This window comes from Scyliorhinus torazame, chromosome 5, assembly GCF_047496885.1.
Source record: "Scyliorhinus torazame isolate Kashiwa2021f chromosome 5, sScyTor2.1, whole genome shotgun sequence".
In the NCBI taxonomy this organism is placed as follows: Eukaryota; Metazoa; Chordata; class Chondrichthyes; order Carcharhiniformes; family Scyliorhinidae; genus Scyliorhinus; species Scyliorhinus torazame.
In genome coordinates this window covers 75,757,409-75,773,173 of record NC_092711.1, presented here as the reverse complement: position 1 = coordinate 75,773,173, position 15,765 = coordinate 75,757,409, and the positions used below count along the sequence as shown (strand labels likewise).

The 15,765-nt window shown below is 42.4% G+C and overlaps 1 protein-coding gene and 1 non-coding gene across 2 annotated transcripts in view; both read right to left on the bottom strand.

Moving 5' to 3' along the window:
- LOC140421380 (uncharacterized) overlaps positions 1–15,765 on the bottom strand; it is a 456,825-nt gene that overhangs the window by 391,763 nt on the left and 49,297 nt on the right. The window lies entirely within an intron of this gene.
- Positions 3,904–3,975, bottom strand: trnae-uuc (transfer RNA glutamic acid (anticodon UUC)). Its single transcript has one exon. It is a non-coding gene; the product is annotated as a tRNA-Glu (tRNA).

Below are 15,765 nucleotides of genomic sequence, written 5' to 3'. Positions count from 1 at the left end.
GTCTTTTCCGTAACCAGAACGGAAGGATTCTTACCTTCTTAATCAGTCTCCTCTGTGGGACCTTGTCAAAAGCCTTAATAAAGTGCATGTAGTCTACATCAACTGCACTGTCCTAATCGACACACCTAGTCACCTCCCGAAAAATTCTATTAAATTGGTTAGACATGATCTCCCCTTGACAAAGCCTTACCGAGGATAAATATTTGTCTTGGAAACTGGGTGGTGCTATAATATATCCGTAACATACCAGGTGCAAATAATCTTCATCAGCAACCCTGTATTATGCAAAATGTCCTCAAGCTAAATGAAGAACTTTTGAAAATACATCCTTCACCTTTGAGCCGGGAAACATTTGCATGCTGACTGAGCATGAATGCCACTACACAGAAACATATGGCTGTAGTCTTCCCCGTTGCGCCTCCCTGGAATGTTAAATTGTAATGTCATGCAGCAGAAATATATGCCTTTGTTTTGGAGAACTGGAATTCAGCTGGTACCATTAGGAATGCTGCAGACAATCTGATATAACAATGCATTTCATAGAGGGCAGTGATCGTTACACCGCAACAGCTCCCTGCTAAGATCACAGGAACCATACACAACCCACCTGGTGTGATCGAACCAGCGCTGGAGCAATCATTTCTTTATTTTCAATAATAGCTCCTGTAAGGGGAATTACATACTTGCGCTGCTGCCTTATTCTGCATTAAAAGCCAAGTTCAATTCCCGTACCAGCCTTCCCGAACAGGCGCCGGAATGTGGTCACTAGGGGCTTTTCACAGTGACTTCATTGAAGCCTACTTGTGACAATAAGCGATTATTATTATTATAATATATTACATCGTGTAATCTGACTGAGGAAAATGAGGACATGCTTGAGTTGAATAAACTTCGGCATGGTATCAACTACATAAATGCATTACGGTCGGGTCAGTGAAGCTTTGTCATACATTGTGCAAGGATACTGAAGAAACCCCTGTAAGTATTCAAAATTGTTTATACTTAGCTCATGAGTTTTTAAAAGGGAATTCGACTCTGTTTTGAAAGGTAGAAAAAACAGGGTTATGGCGAGAGAAAGGGGAATTACGTTTAATTGCAAAGCTCTTTATAAAAAGTTGACATATTCACGATGTGCCTTGTCATTTTGTGATGACATTGTTCGATCAGTCTGTATCCAACATTCCGAATGATACCAGTTGAATTTAATTTCTTCAAAACGCAAGATTCTGCTGCAGGGCCGCAAAGCTTTACACTGTGGACAGGCCTATTGGGCTTTTTCAGATTCTATTGAAGTGTAATAGTTATGACATTCACCTCACAACAGAAAGAACCACGGTTAAAATCTTGCCAGAGACTGTGTCGTCATCCAGTTACACCTTTGGCCTTTGTTTTGAAGAATTCAGCTGTTATCATTAAGAATGTTGTAATCAGGCTGATCTGACAATGACTGAAAATGTTCGCAAACAGGGTAGCACAATAACAGGCTTTTCAACCATCGTGCCCATGCTAACTATTTTATAAAGAACAAACAAATTAATCTAAATGTCCTCCTCTCACTCCATAAACCTGAATTTCTTCCCTTTGATTCATTGTCCAACCCCCCAGGAGGTGTTTCTGCAGAATTCGTGCAATTTGTCTTAATTAACAAAGTGTCCCCGACCAAATGACATAAAAAGTTGGATTCAGCTTCCCAATGTAGTTTTCAATATAAACATTATTTATTAATGCAATAGATTTCCTATCAAATTTACAAAACAAGAGGTGTTTGCTGAAAAGTCTCCTCATTATTTCTGTATTGGTGTAGATAATGTAATTACATTAAGTCCACAACCTTTCCACTGAGGGTGTTAAACAACAGAGGGGCATGATTGTTACAGCTTAACAATGGTGCGGTTTGATCAGATGTTTAAATCATCCATTTCGTTTATTTGATCTGAGACAATTTAGTTTTGGGAACAGAATTTTACACCGGATAAATGTTTGTCTTGGAGAGGGGGCAGGGCTGATCTGCTAAAATTATTGGAGTGTTCTAATGGATAGACCTAGAGGCCACGTTACTTCGTACAGGAATATGACTATTTAAACCTGATGCCTTCGCTTGTTTTGAATTTCAAACTGAAGAAAGGCCCCTCCAATAAATAAATGTCTAAGGGAACCATTATTTTAGCTCAGTCATAAGTAACAACAATCTCATCTTTAGGGGTGGTTTAGCACAATGGACAAAATAGTTGGCTTGTAAAACAGACCAAGGCCAGCAGTGCAGGTTCCACTCCCGTACCAGCCTCCCCGAACAGGCGCCGGAATGTGGCGACCAGGGTTTTTTCACAGTAACTTCATTTGACGCCTACTTGTGATAATAAGAATTTTCATTTTCATTTCTGAATTAACTGCTCCTCCTTTGGAATTCTTTCAACCAACTTTACTGAGTACATGTTCTGGGATTAAATAGTTAACATTAATATTTGTATTTAATATTTATGTTCTTATTTTCAATTGAAGCACTCCTAAATACCAACACGTTGGAATTGTAGACATGACGGGAAAGCAAAAAGGTGTGTCACTGAATTATACAAATCTAATTGAGTCAGCTTTCCAACAAAATAATCAAATCAATTTACTGAGAAGAAAATTGAGAATGATGTGTTGATTATATTTGAACGCTCTGTATTTTGGGTGGTAAACTTTCTGGTGTCTAAATCCCGTGTATGTTGAAGAAAGAGGGGCTGTAACCATAACTGCTCTGAACCTCGCGTTCCTCGTCTCTCTCAGTGATTGTTCCTGTCCCTCTTTGATGAAAGTACATTTTTCAAAAAGAGATTCTGTAATATCTCTGCAATTTCCTCAGGCTCAATCACAATGTCCCTTGTGTCTGTCTACCTGAGCACACATTACCGACAGACATCTTTGTGATGGCGAGTAACTTTTAATTTGCATCAATAAACCAATCTCTTATGTTGTTGACTGAAAGAACAGCTAATATGTGTGTCCTGGCAAAATATAAACATTTATTTATACCCATTGTGTTACGACAATTCATCAATGATGATTTTGCTGAATTGAAGCCGAGATAAGAGCAAATACGAAATGGCTGACCCAATGACGTGACGACTTGGACTGGGGCTCCTCGTATCATTTTCGAAGTAAATATTCTTTCATTCTGCAATTGAGGTTATGGATTTATCGGTATAGCATCAGCTTCCATGTCTGGGCTGTACCATTGGCTGACTGGTTAAGGTGATAGATTCGAAAACGGATTCGAACCTCCAGGAAAGTTCCAATCCTGTCGGTTGAATTTAAGCTGAATGTCTGGAAAATGAATTGTCGGATAAATGAAATAAAAACAAAAATCCAGATCTGACTCTTAATCTCGACCTCACACGAGATGCCGATTGAATACCTCGCTGAATTTGCATAATCCCGTGAGGTTAAAACAGGGGAAGAAGTAAATATTTGCGGAATGACCGGCAGAATGACTGTGAAGACATCAACAGCAGTGAGGATAAATGTGGAACTATTAGGGAAAGGTACAGCACAGAAAGGGGCCATTCGACAGACAGATGCTTTGGAAGAGCATCGCAGTTGACCAGAAATGACATCTGTGCCAGTTTGAACAGCAGGAATTAATATCGGCCCCGTTCCCACGCAAATGTATCCCTTTATCATCACCTCTTCAGTCATTATCTTTGATGTCTTGTAACCTATCCCAGACCTTCTCTTTTATCATTTATTCCGTCCGATTCCACGCTTGTTTTTCACCTGTCACATCTCCGATTTACCAAACTCTGACGAAAAATCACCCAGCTGGAATATTAACTGCTTCTCGGTCCACGGACGAAGCCTTGCTTTCATTTTGTCGGAAGTTCCTGTGAATTGTGACAGTTCACACAGCAGCAATAAGAACAATTCTCTGACCGGGGATCGAACCCGGGCCACGGCGGTGAAAGCGCCGAATCCTAACCACTAGACCACCAGGGAAGCCGGCGAGTTGAGCTCCAGAATCACTGACCATGATCAATTTACTCATTTGCTCTATTCACTGGCAACTCGCTTGTCCAACAGGGTATGTTTGGTTAAACCTTTCTCAGGTTCACGAAAAGCCAAATAGAGGAGAAATATCAAATCAGCGTGGAAGGCAGACTGAAGACACAAGGGAATATGACAAGGCTGGATTGCATTTATTTTAATACAAGGAGTCTTAACGATGAGGCAAATGAACGGAGGGCGCAGATTTACACAATAGAGAAAATACCCTGGGACCTCTCTGTGGAAACCTCCCCTGAGAGATGTGTGACCGTAATCGCAAATTTACTCTTGTAAAATTCGTATATTGTTTTATTCACCATCGCAACCGAAGGAAATCACCCGCTCAGAGTGAATAGTTCCTTGTTAACAGGCCACCCACATGGCAATGATATTAATGTTCTTGGTGAGCCGTCACACACGGTCTTAAAGTTAAACAACATTCACAATGAGCGAGTGGAGTGGATCAGGTCAAACCGCAGATTCTCCCTCATTGATTCTCCCTCACACCACAGACTGTGCTCACTTACTGACTGTCTGCACCCTCAGAGATTTCATACCGTTGGTCAAAGAGATTCGGGTGATCACTGAAACTCATTCAAATATTATCTCAGGAAATGACGGGCAGATTTGAGGTTGTTTCATTGGACCGGGAGACTGGGATCAGAAAATAACGTTGAAACAGATTCTGTTCAGGTGGTGTTTAGATTGTTAAAGGGAGCCACGGGGTCGGGCGTTGCCGCGGCCATGCAGTTATTCAGCGTCTGGGTTGTGTTCGGGGTGTTTCTTGTCGGTAAGGGTGACTCCGGTCTGATGAAGTGTTATTTCGATCTGAAACGTTAACTCTGCTTCTCTCCAGGGACATTGCTGAGTATTTCTGCATTTATGTGTTGTTATTTCATGTCTCCAATCCTGTCGCGTTGAATGTCAAGTGTTAATGTTATTTCAGTAGCACATCCAATTCTTAGTTTTATCTTCTTCTTGGTCACACGTTACAGATCCGAGTGATGGAGATTCTGTATCTCAGCCGCAGTCTTTAGCGAGCGGGCGAGAAGGTGAAACGGTGACTATACCATGTACCTACAGCACTACCGCAAGAGACTATGTTTTATATTGGTACAGACAACAAGCACAGAAGGAATTGCAGTTCATTATATGGAAACGGTCCTGGGATTCACAGGAAGGTAGAGGGCAAGGTTTTGGTAACCGTTTCTCTGCTAATCTCCAGACCTCGGCTAATTCAATCAGTTTAACTATCTCGAGGTTGGAGCTGACTGACACTGGCAGTTATTACTGCGCTTTCACACGCACAGTGATTAAAAACAGCTCCCACCCGGACAAAAACTGTTTCTGAGAGAGAATTCACTGCTCCAGTCGGTTGAGGTTTTCATGGATAATCACAAGACGTCACAGCCGCGCTGAGAGCCGCTCAAACCCACATTACCCTCGAGTCAAACTGTCAGCAAACTGTGTCCAGGATAGTCTGAGAAAACTAACTGCAAAATCTAATCAGACCGAAAGCTTGATCAGAGAGAGAGAGAGTCAAGTTACCGGCTAAATTGTTCCTATTTCTGTTCGAATCATTATTCCTTCTAATCAGGCTTGGGTGGGAAGATCACCTCGGCGCATTAAAGATTGCTCAGAGCTTTAAAAATCATTCAAAGCTGGCCAACAACTCTTCATAAAATACAGACTGCGAGCTGTAACCACGGGATGTGGCAATGGGTTCGGGTGGGTGGGGGAGGGTGTGTGTGTAAGGGGTGGGGGGGGGGGGGGGTCTCCAGCTGGCAACGGGAATTACAGAAATCGGATGGCGGAACGAAGAAAAGATGGAACAGATGGGAAAGAATATGAAAACAAAATCCCTTATTGTCACAAGTACATTCCGGCGCCTGTTCGGGAGGCTGGTACGGGAATTGAACCGTGCTGCTGGCCTACCTTAGTCTGCTTTTAAAAACAGCGACTTAGCCCTGTGCTAAAACAGCCCCTATATGTGTTAATATGTTAGAATATATGTTTAAAAAGTCCAAGCTGGGAGCAGATACAACAAACAGCGATTAAAACCATTCAGCAATACAAACTGAATGTGACTGAATGAAAGGTAGATCTGGGAAATTTACCGGTGTGAATCGGTGATAACTGAAATTTATGTTTTCCTCTCCCTCTGCACACTCACTGTTGAAAGCCTGAGCGATGTACCTGTGCCGGTGAGTGTGGCGATTCTGTGCATCCAGTGACTGGCTGGACTCAACGTTTTGACATCCAAGATTTTTAGGGATTGAGATGACTTAGGCATCGTTCAGTGCTCTTCCACTGCCTGGGCTCTCTGCTAAACACCTGAGCAACGTCCCTGGCCGAATGAGGCCTCGCCAGCTCACTGCCTGCTGTGTCTCCATGCTTAACAATGCGATTGGCTGCGCTATGCAGGTAAGTAACCCTCACTTCCCAACCCACACGAATCGTATATAACCCCTTGTCCTGTGCATTTTGTGGGAGCTATAAAAGTCATTAACCACTGCTGTCTCACGGCGCAGAATCCGGTATTGACCCCGGCCCCGGGTCTCTGTCCGTGTGGAGTTTGCACATTCTCCCCGTGTCTGCATGGGTCTCACCCCCAGAACCCAAAAGGATGTGCAGGGTCGGTGAATTGGCCACGCTAAACTGCCCCTTTATTGGGAAAAACCAATTGGGTTCTCTAAATGTATTTTATAGAGTCATTAACAAAGATAAGGCTCAGCAGAATACTACAGGGAGGGTCCAACTGAGGGAGGGAGTATGACACGGAGAAACAGCAAGGACGGACATTGGTAGAGAGGCATGTTCATAAATACACAGATACATTAGGGGAGATGGTGGTTTATTGCAATGTCACTGGAATAGTAATCGAGGCACCAAGGGTAATGTGGAAGATGATGACATTTCAATTCGGCAAAAGTATGGAACTAAATATCGAAGCTTAATCTGGTTCACTAATGTCTGGAGGGAAGAAAATCAGCCGTTCTCACCTGCTCTGGTTCACATGCGATGCCAGAACAAGTTGGCTCCTGAAGGCAAGATACACATTGTGGCGGACAATAAATGTTGGCCCACATCTAATGAAGTAAATGGTCATAATATAATAATAATCTTTATTAGTGTCACAAGTAGGCTTACATTAACACAAATTTCCCCAGACAACAACATATTATAAATTTGCCTTCAGTTTGAAAGAGGTGTGCTTAAGTCCCAGACAATGGTCTGATGTTTAATTTTTGCCAATCGTGCAGGTATGAAGGACCGATTTTCCAACTTAAATTAGGAAATTAAATTAAGAAGCATGACTGTACATAAGAAATAAGAAATAATGGGGGGGGGGGAGAATCACAATTCTGAACGATTACACGGTAACTTGACAAATAATACAGCGTTAGCACTGCTACCTTACAACACCAGGTGTAATATATGATGGACAACTCAGAAGGCTCTGCCAGTTGAACAGGGATAGAGCTTTAAAAAAAACTGAACTCGGTGTACGTCTCTCTCCGTGTTCTGCATCACCGTGTGTGTAATCCTCAACATGTTCAGGTTTCTGTACAGCTCCCTCCGTGCTCTGTATCACTGTGTGTGTAATCCTCACCATGTTCAGGTTTCTGTACAGCTCTCTCCGTGCTCTGTATCACTGTGTGTGTAATCCTCAGCATGTTCAGGTTTCTGTACAGCTCTCTCCGTGCTCTGTATCACTGTGTGTGTAATCCTCACCATGTTCAGGTTTCTGTACAGCTCCCTCCGTGCTCTGTATCACTGTGTGTGTAATCCACACCATGTTCAGGTTTCTGTACAGCTCTCTCTGTGCTCTGTATCACTGTGTGTAATGCTCGCCATGTTCAGGTTTCTGTACGGCTCTCTCCGTGCTCTGTGTCACTGTGTGTAATCCTCACCATGTTCAGGTTTTTGTACAGCTCTCTCCGTGCTCTGTATCACTGTGTCTGCAATCCTCACCATGTTCAGGTTTCTGTACAGCTCTCTCCGTGCTCTGTATCACTGTGTGTGTAATCCTCACCATGTTCAGGTTTCTGTACAGCTCTCTCCGTTCTCTGTATCACTGTGTGTAATCCTCACCATGTTCAGGTTTCTGTACAGCTCTCTATGTGCTCTGTATCACTGTGTGTAATCCTCACCATGTTCAGGTTTTTGTCCAGCTCTCTCCGTGCTCTGTATCACTGTGTCTGTAATCCTCACCATGTTCAGGTTTCTGTACAGCTCTCTCCGTGCTCTGTATCACTGTGTGTAATCCTCACCATGTTCAGGTTTCTGTACAGCTCTCTCTGTGCTCTGTATCACTGTGTGTGTAATCCTCTTTAATCTCCTCTCCTGAGGTGTGTTTCTGAAGCAGGAATTTCGGAGCCTGTCCTGGGGACAGACAGTACCAGTGTACTGTGGACTGACAGAAGCCTGAATATTCACAGCTTAAAGTAACCGTGTCACCGGCAGCAGACGTTTGGACTGGCGGATTCTTAGACACCAAGGAGCTCGAATCTGGAGGATAAAAAAATCAACATTATTTATTTTTTAAGTCGTTGTTTACCCGGAGGAGTTTTTTAATCGCCTGAACAATTTTAGTTCTGGACTTGAAATCTGCTCGAATGGTATTCACGTAATTCAAAGATGCTCACGGTGGGATTGCAGTGAATCTTTTTTTCCCGCTGGCAATCCTTCCAAGAAGGAGTGCACTGTAAGAATATGTAATAAATCTGTACTGGAACCAAGCAAATGCAAGGCCATAGGGAAAATGCATGGGTACTTTGAATCATTGGTTTGCATTTTTAATCGACAGCACCTATATCGTTGGCCGATTCCATCCTTTCGTGTTCTATGATGCTATGATGTGTATTGCATTTCTGTTTGTATTTTTTTCCTGGGGAACATACAAGCCGACGGAAACGTTTGTTATCAGTGAGGAAATCAGTTTACAAAAATGATAACTAAACTGCGTCGCACCCCGCATAACAGACTCCAACAGAAAACAGAGAGACAAGGATGGTGATCAAAGGTCAATCCTCCCTGCTGTTTAACAGCACGGCAGCACAATAGTTGGCACTGTTGCTTCACAGTTCCAGGGTCCCGGGTTCAATTTCCCGCTTGGGTCACTATCTGTGCGGAGTCTGCATTCCGAATTCTCCATCTGTGTACCTGAACAGCGCCGGAGTGTGGCGTATCGGGGCTTTTCACAGTAAATTAATTTCAGTGTTAATGTAAGCCTACTTGTGACACCAATAATTATTATTATTATAAAGGTTATTACAATAAGTGTCTCTTTGGCTTTTGATCCATCAATTTATTTTTTCTCTTTAAATTGAAATATATGCATTCATTACATTTTATTTCTACATTTACTTTTTGCTGTTGGTACTTGTTGCGAAGGTGAGGACTTGTTGTTGGTTGGGTTCAGTCTGTTGAGTTTCCACAGTTGTTTTACTGTTACTGACTGGGAAGTGCCTCTTCTGGCTCTCTGACAGGTCAATTCTTTCCACCTATTAATCGATTTGCTCCCTGGTTCCCTGAGCGGAGTTTCAAATTGCACAACCTGCAAACACGTTTTTTAAATAGATTTAGAGTACCCAATTATTTTGTTTCTCCAATTAAGGGAAACATTAGGTGAGGGTGAAACCCATGCAGACCCTGGGAGAATGTGCAAACTCAACACAGACAGTGACCCAGGATCGAACCCGGGTTCTCAGCCCTATAGGCAGGTGTGCTAATCACTGCAGCACCGTGTCGCCCAAGGATTGATTGATGTTTTAAGTATACTCCAGACCAGCCTGCACCAAACGGAAATCAAACTGGCTGTTTATATCCAGGGTCCTGTGCCGGACAATTCCGTTTTGATCTGGACTCAACCAATATATGTAATATGTAATAATAAATATAAACTGGAGAATCGCTCATAATTCAAAATGTTTATCTCAATTCTCCTGATTCTCTGTTTTTCAGAGAAAATTGACACAGCCAGTTCAAACCTTGCAGAGAGATGTGAATAGAATAGACTCCATACAGTGCACAATGCGGCCACTCGGCCCATCGAGCCTGGACCGACGCTCTGAAAGATCACCCCACTTAGGTCCAGTTCCCCGCAAGCACATCTATTCTTTATATAAAAAATATTTTATTCTCCTTTTTCACATTTTTGCCCAAATTTGCACCACCAACAATAAACAATAAGCAATAACGAATATAATGTCAGTCCCCATATCACCAACAACAATCCCATCCTCCCACCAAACCCCAAACAACCACCCACATGTTAACATAAACAAATAACAAAAGGGAATCAGGAATCACCCATCGTCACCATTAACACATACAGTCCCCCTCCCGCGAACCCTCCCAACAGCCCGCCTCCTCCGTCCCCCACTAACTTTCGATGTTATCCAATTCTTGAAAGTGCATAATGAATAACGCCCATGAATTGTAGAACCCCTCCATCCTTCCCCTCAGTTCAAACTTAACCTTTTCAAGAGTCAAGAATTCAGACAGGTCCCCCCCGTCACGCCAGGGCACAGGGTGGAGAGGTTGATCTCCATCCCATCAGGATCTGCCGTCGGACGATCAACGAGGCCAAGGCTTCAACATCTGCCTCCGCAGCGTTGCCAACCCCGCTGATCCGACACCCCAAATATGGCCTCCCGAGGGCCCGGGAAGCACATCTCATCTTTGAACACGAAGTGACATTTTAACAAAGCCAATCTAACTAAACTACACATTTGTGGACTGAGGGAGGAAACTGGAGCACCCGGAGGAAATCCACGCAGCCACGGGGAGAACGTGCAAACTTCACACAGTCATCCAAAGCCGGAATACTGGCGCTCTGAGGCATCAGTGTTAATCACTATGCCGCCATATTGTTGTAGATGTCTTTTCTCTGAAATTTATGAAGTCAAAGCAGATAATCGAACAAATAGAAACAACAGCGGTCAGATCACCTTTTGAAGCTGTCTATTTGAAACTGCCAATTAACAATATAATAGCTCATCTCCTACCTCAACATCATATTCTCTCACTTTCCCATACACCTTTTTGTAAAAAAATCTATCGAACACTATCTTGATTGCAGGTCTCTGAGGTAAAGGATACCACAAATTCACAACATGGTAGCACAGTGGTTAGCACTGTTGCTTCACAGTGCCAGGTTCCCAGGTTTGACTCCAGTTTGGGTCACTGTCTGTGTGGAGTCTGCACGTTCTCCTCGTGTCTGAGTGGGTTTCCTCCGGGTGTTCCGGATTCCTCCTACGAGTCCCGAAAGACGTGCTGTTAGGTGAATTGGACATTCTGAATTCTCCGTCAGTGTACCCGAACAGGCGCCGGAGTGTGGCGACTGTAGGCTTCTGATAGTAACTTAATTGCAGTGTCAATGTAAGCGTACTTGTGACAATAATAAAAGATTATTATGACAATGATTTGACGAAAACAATCCCATGTTCTTCTGTTAAATGTATGGCTTTAAGTTTAATTCATGTTTGTATTTACGAACATACGAATTAAGAGCAGGAGTAGGCCACTCGGCCAATTGATTGTTCAATAATATCATGGCTGACCTGATTGGAAGCTGAACCCTACATTGTGCCTACCCCCGAAAACCTTTCACCCCCCCCCCCCCCCCCCGTTAATTAAGAATATATCGAGCTCTCCCTTATAAATATCTAAATACACTCCTTCCACTGCCATTTGAGGAAAAGAGATCCGGAGACTCACAACCTGCTGAGAGATGATAATTCACCTCACCTCCATCTGAGATGGGCGACCCCTTATAATAATAATATTCGTTTATTGTCACAAGTCGACTTCAACGAAGTTACTGTGAAAAGCCCGAGTCGTCATATCCCAGCGCCTATTCGGGGAGGCCAGTACGGGAATTGAACCCCCGCTGCTGGCCTTTTTCTGTATTACAAGTATTAACCAGTGACGTGAGTTTCCTATACTTCAATGAGAACAAGCATCATCTCCACATCCACCCTTTCAAAACTCCTCAGAATCTCGAAGGGTTCAATAAAGTCACGTCTTACTCTTCTAAATTCTAGTGAATACAAACTTTACCCTCATGTTAACCCACCTATTGTTGGTATTAGTCTAGTCAACCTTTCCTGAATTGTGTGTGACACATTTACATCTTTGCATAATTACGTAGACCAATACTGCACACAATTCTCCAGATGTGATCTCACCAATGCCCTCTACAACTAAATCATAACCCCAATCCGTTTTGAATCAATTGTCCACACAATAAGTACTGAAATTGTATTAGCTTCACTAATTCATTACTGAACGTAAAGACTGGCATTTTGTGATTCATGCACGAGGACACCCAGATTCATTTGAATCACAGATCTCTTCAATATCTCACGAGTTCTAAAATAAGCAACTTTTTGTTATTCCTGCCGAAATAGACAATTTAAATTTGCCCAAATTATACTCCATTTGCCAAATCGCTGCCATATCATCTAATCTATCTTTGTCCTTTTCAGTTCTCCTCCCACAGTCTAAAGATGTACGGGTTAGGTGGATTGGCCATGCTAAATTGCCCCTCAGTGTCCAAAGTGGGGTTGCTTGGTTACGGTGGTAGGGTGGAGGCATGGTCTTAAGTCGGGTGCTCGTTGCAAGGGACGGTGTGGACTCGATGGGCCGAATTTCCTCCTTCTGCACTGTTAATTCCATGATTCTACGAACCCTATGAAATATCATCATTGTTCACAAACTGTCTCTTGTCCAACAACACTGTTGAAATAAAGATTGTTTACAGGGCGCTGATAAATGCTCCAGGAAACTGACCGAGAAGATGGACATCGAACTGTTTAAAGGTCCAGGCAGGCATAGAAAGAGCAGAAACACAAAGATGTGCAGGGTAGGTGGATTGGTCACTTTAAATTGCCCCTTAATTGGAAAAAAAATTAATTGGGTACTCTAAATTTATATTAAAAAATATAATTGTTACTCTTGTGATTTTTGAGGAGTTTTTCTGTTGCTTGTGTAAAATGGAAATCATATAGTCAGTGCCTGCAAAAGTGAGGGTATTTCCGGTTCAAATGGGTATTATCTGTAGTAAATGTTAAATATCTAATATTGGTTCTGATAGCTATTGATGACAATGCTTGTGCATTGGAATTAATAATTTGCAGGTACATTCTAGTAAAGTTGGTGGGTATTGCGTTGAACTATTAGATAATGGGCTAGATTTTCTGACATAGAAACAGTAATATTGGAAATACTCAGGTATATCATAACTAGATTTTCTGTTCATTAACTATCGAATCCACCCCAACATTTTTAGATTGATGAGAGTAACTCCTTTGAAAACCGGTCAACTGATCTTAAGGAATGAATTTTAGATAGATGATAGCTACACACTTTCAGTTGAGATTTTTTAACAGAAAGTAACAATCTTTTGTTTCACAAAACTACAGTGCCTCCTAAATGCATTTACAAGCTTAAAAAGTCATCTCCCATCATGTTTTACTTAACCTGATAGTTGTATTTTAAGAGCTTTATTGACATTAAAGAATACTTTTGACAGTCATCAGATGATACTTAACTCTGAAACTGCTTACTAATTGCTTGGATATTGCACATGCTATGTCATGACAAATTAATTCAAGATTCCTTGAGGCTTTTAACAATGTTTTTTCATGGCCTAACCAACAAATCACAACTTTTCTAATATAATGGCACACACTGCTTTCATCTCCAATACAGTCACCCTTCAGTCAAAGATTGTGTAGGTTGATTCGACTTCCTCACTGGTTGCATATATCAGCAGAGGGTGATTTATTGGGGTGTGACTATAGAAGATTCAAGCTTCCGTGAATTTCTGTCTGGTCAGAAATGAGCAATCGGTATTCCACTGAAGATGCAATTGGTCAGAACCAATTTATCAGGTTGTCGAGTGACACTCTTATGATTTGTAGTTCATATCAAACCAATTCTAATTTATTTGCTGAATGTACGCCACACTTAAAGTATTATAATACTGTCCTGGCAGTGTAAAAGCTCATCATATCTTTGAACCAGACTTTGGCTGCCAAATATTTTCACTGTTGCAAGCAAAAGATCAGCAAGTTAAAATTGGGCCATCTTCTGGATGATTTGTTTAAATATTGCTGGGGTTGGTGGAAGAGGGAGAAAAATGCTTTGCACAATTTCTGATGGAATCATAAACCTGTTTATACACTTTTGATTTTGCCACAGCTAAAAAAACAAAAGGAATCCTCCCCTCAAAATTAATTTAGTCAAATCCATTCAGAGCTTTCTTTAAAAAACAGTTGATTTCTTTAATTTCCATTTGAAAGGACAATATATCTAAACTTTATATGCCCTTAGTGTTGGGTGGGGTTGCTGGATTATGGGGATAGGGTGGAGGTGTCGACCTTGGATAGGGTGCTCTTTCCAGGAGCCGGTGCAGAATCGATGGGCTGAATGGCCTCCTTTTGCACTGCAAATTCTATGATTCTATGATTCTATGAAACACGGGGGGAGCGGGAGGGGGGGGAGTATTCGATTGTTTAACCGACGTCAGACCACCCCCAGATGGGCTGCCGTTGATTTCCAGTGTCCAACAAAATATATAAGTTTTACATGCTTCATCGAAAGAAATAAAGACTAAAAAAACCTTTGCTTCACACAAAAGATTTGTACATTAATAATTTATCCAAACTACTTCTCATTTTGAAATCTACTCTTCAGTATGCGTTCACTGGCCCGTCATTCAATATCTTGCAGGTGTAGCCACCTGAGTTGGCCAAGTCCCGATTTAAAATGGCGAACGGCAAAGGCTGAAGGGAAATTCAGCCAACACAGGCAGAAACCAGCAGGTGCAAGTTTGCTGTGTATTTAACTCTGCAAAGGCCCAGACAGCATCGATACTAGCAGCCAATTGCATAATAATGTAGCAACCATCTACATACTAATAAGCAATCCCCGGGAACAATAGCAACATTTGGGACAAACAAAACTAAGCCAGACTCCCCGGCGCCAGCAGGAGCCAACACAAAAGAGGTTAACGGACACCTCAAGACCGCCCATCGATCAGGGAACCGCTCCAGTATTGGAGAAATCGAACCAAGCGATTGGAACGAAGTCCAATCACCTAGAACCAGGTACAGGGTCCGCCCCGAAAGGCGGGAAGCCCCTGGGGACTATAAAGTTAAGCCCCCAAGTTCAAATCGTTCTTCTTGACCGGGTCACCCAGCAACCCGAACCAACATTGACCGTGACCGGATCAACGGCCGCCGAGAGATCGTAAGTCTTAAGTCAACGCTCGCTACGAGATAAGCACTCCTAGCTAGCAATCCATACCAACTTCGAATCCCACCGACTCAGAACCCGAACGAAAGGCCATTTGTTCCCCTGACCTGGCGGGCCAGTCCAAAGTTAAGTACAGGCCTGTTAGTCGTAGAACTAGCTTAGATGTAGAATTTGTGCATGAGTAGCGATTACTGTGTATAATAAATGTGCTTTGATTTAAATCTTACTAATCGGTGTATTGAGGTATTGGTCATTACTCGAACTTGAACCCCGTCGCGGTATCATAAAGATACCTGGTGACTCAAGAGCAAAGGTTATAAAACAGAGCCAAGTGAACCAACCAAAAGTTAGCAACACAGGGAGAACAACTTATTGCACAAACACATTTTCCCCTCATAGTTACCACAAATACAACTTGTATTTTCGAGAAGGGTTAATAAAGTGAAACGTCCCTATCACAGGTGGGGAGCTTAG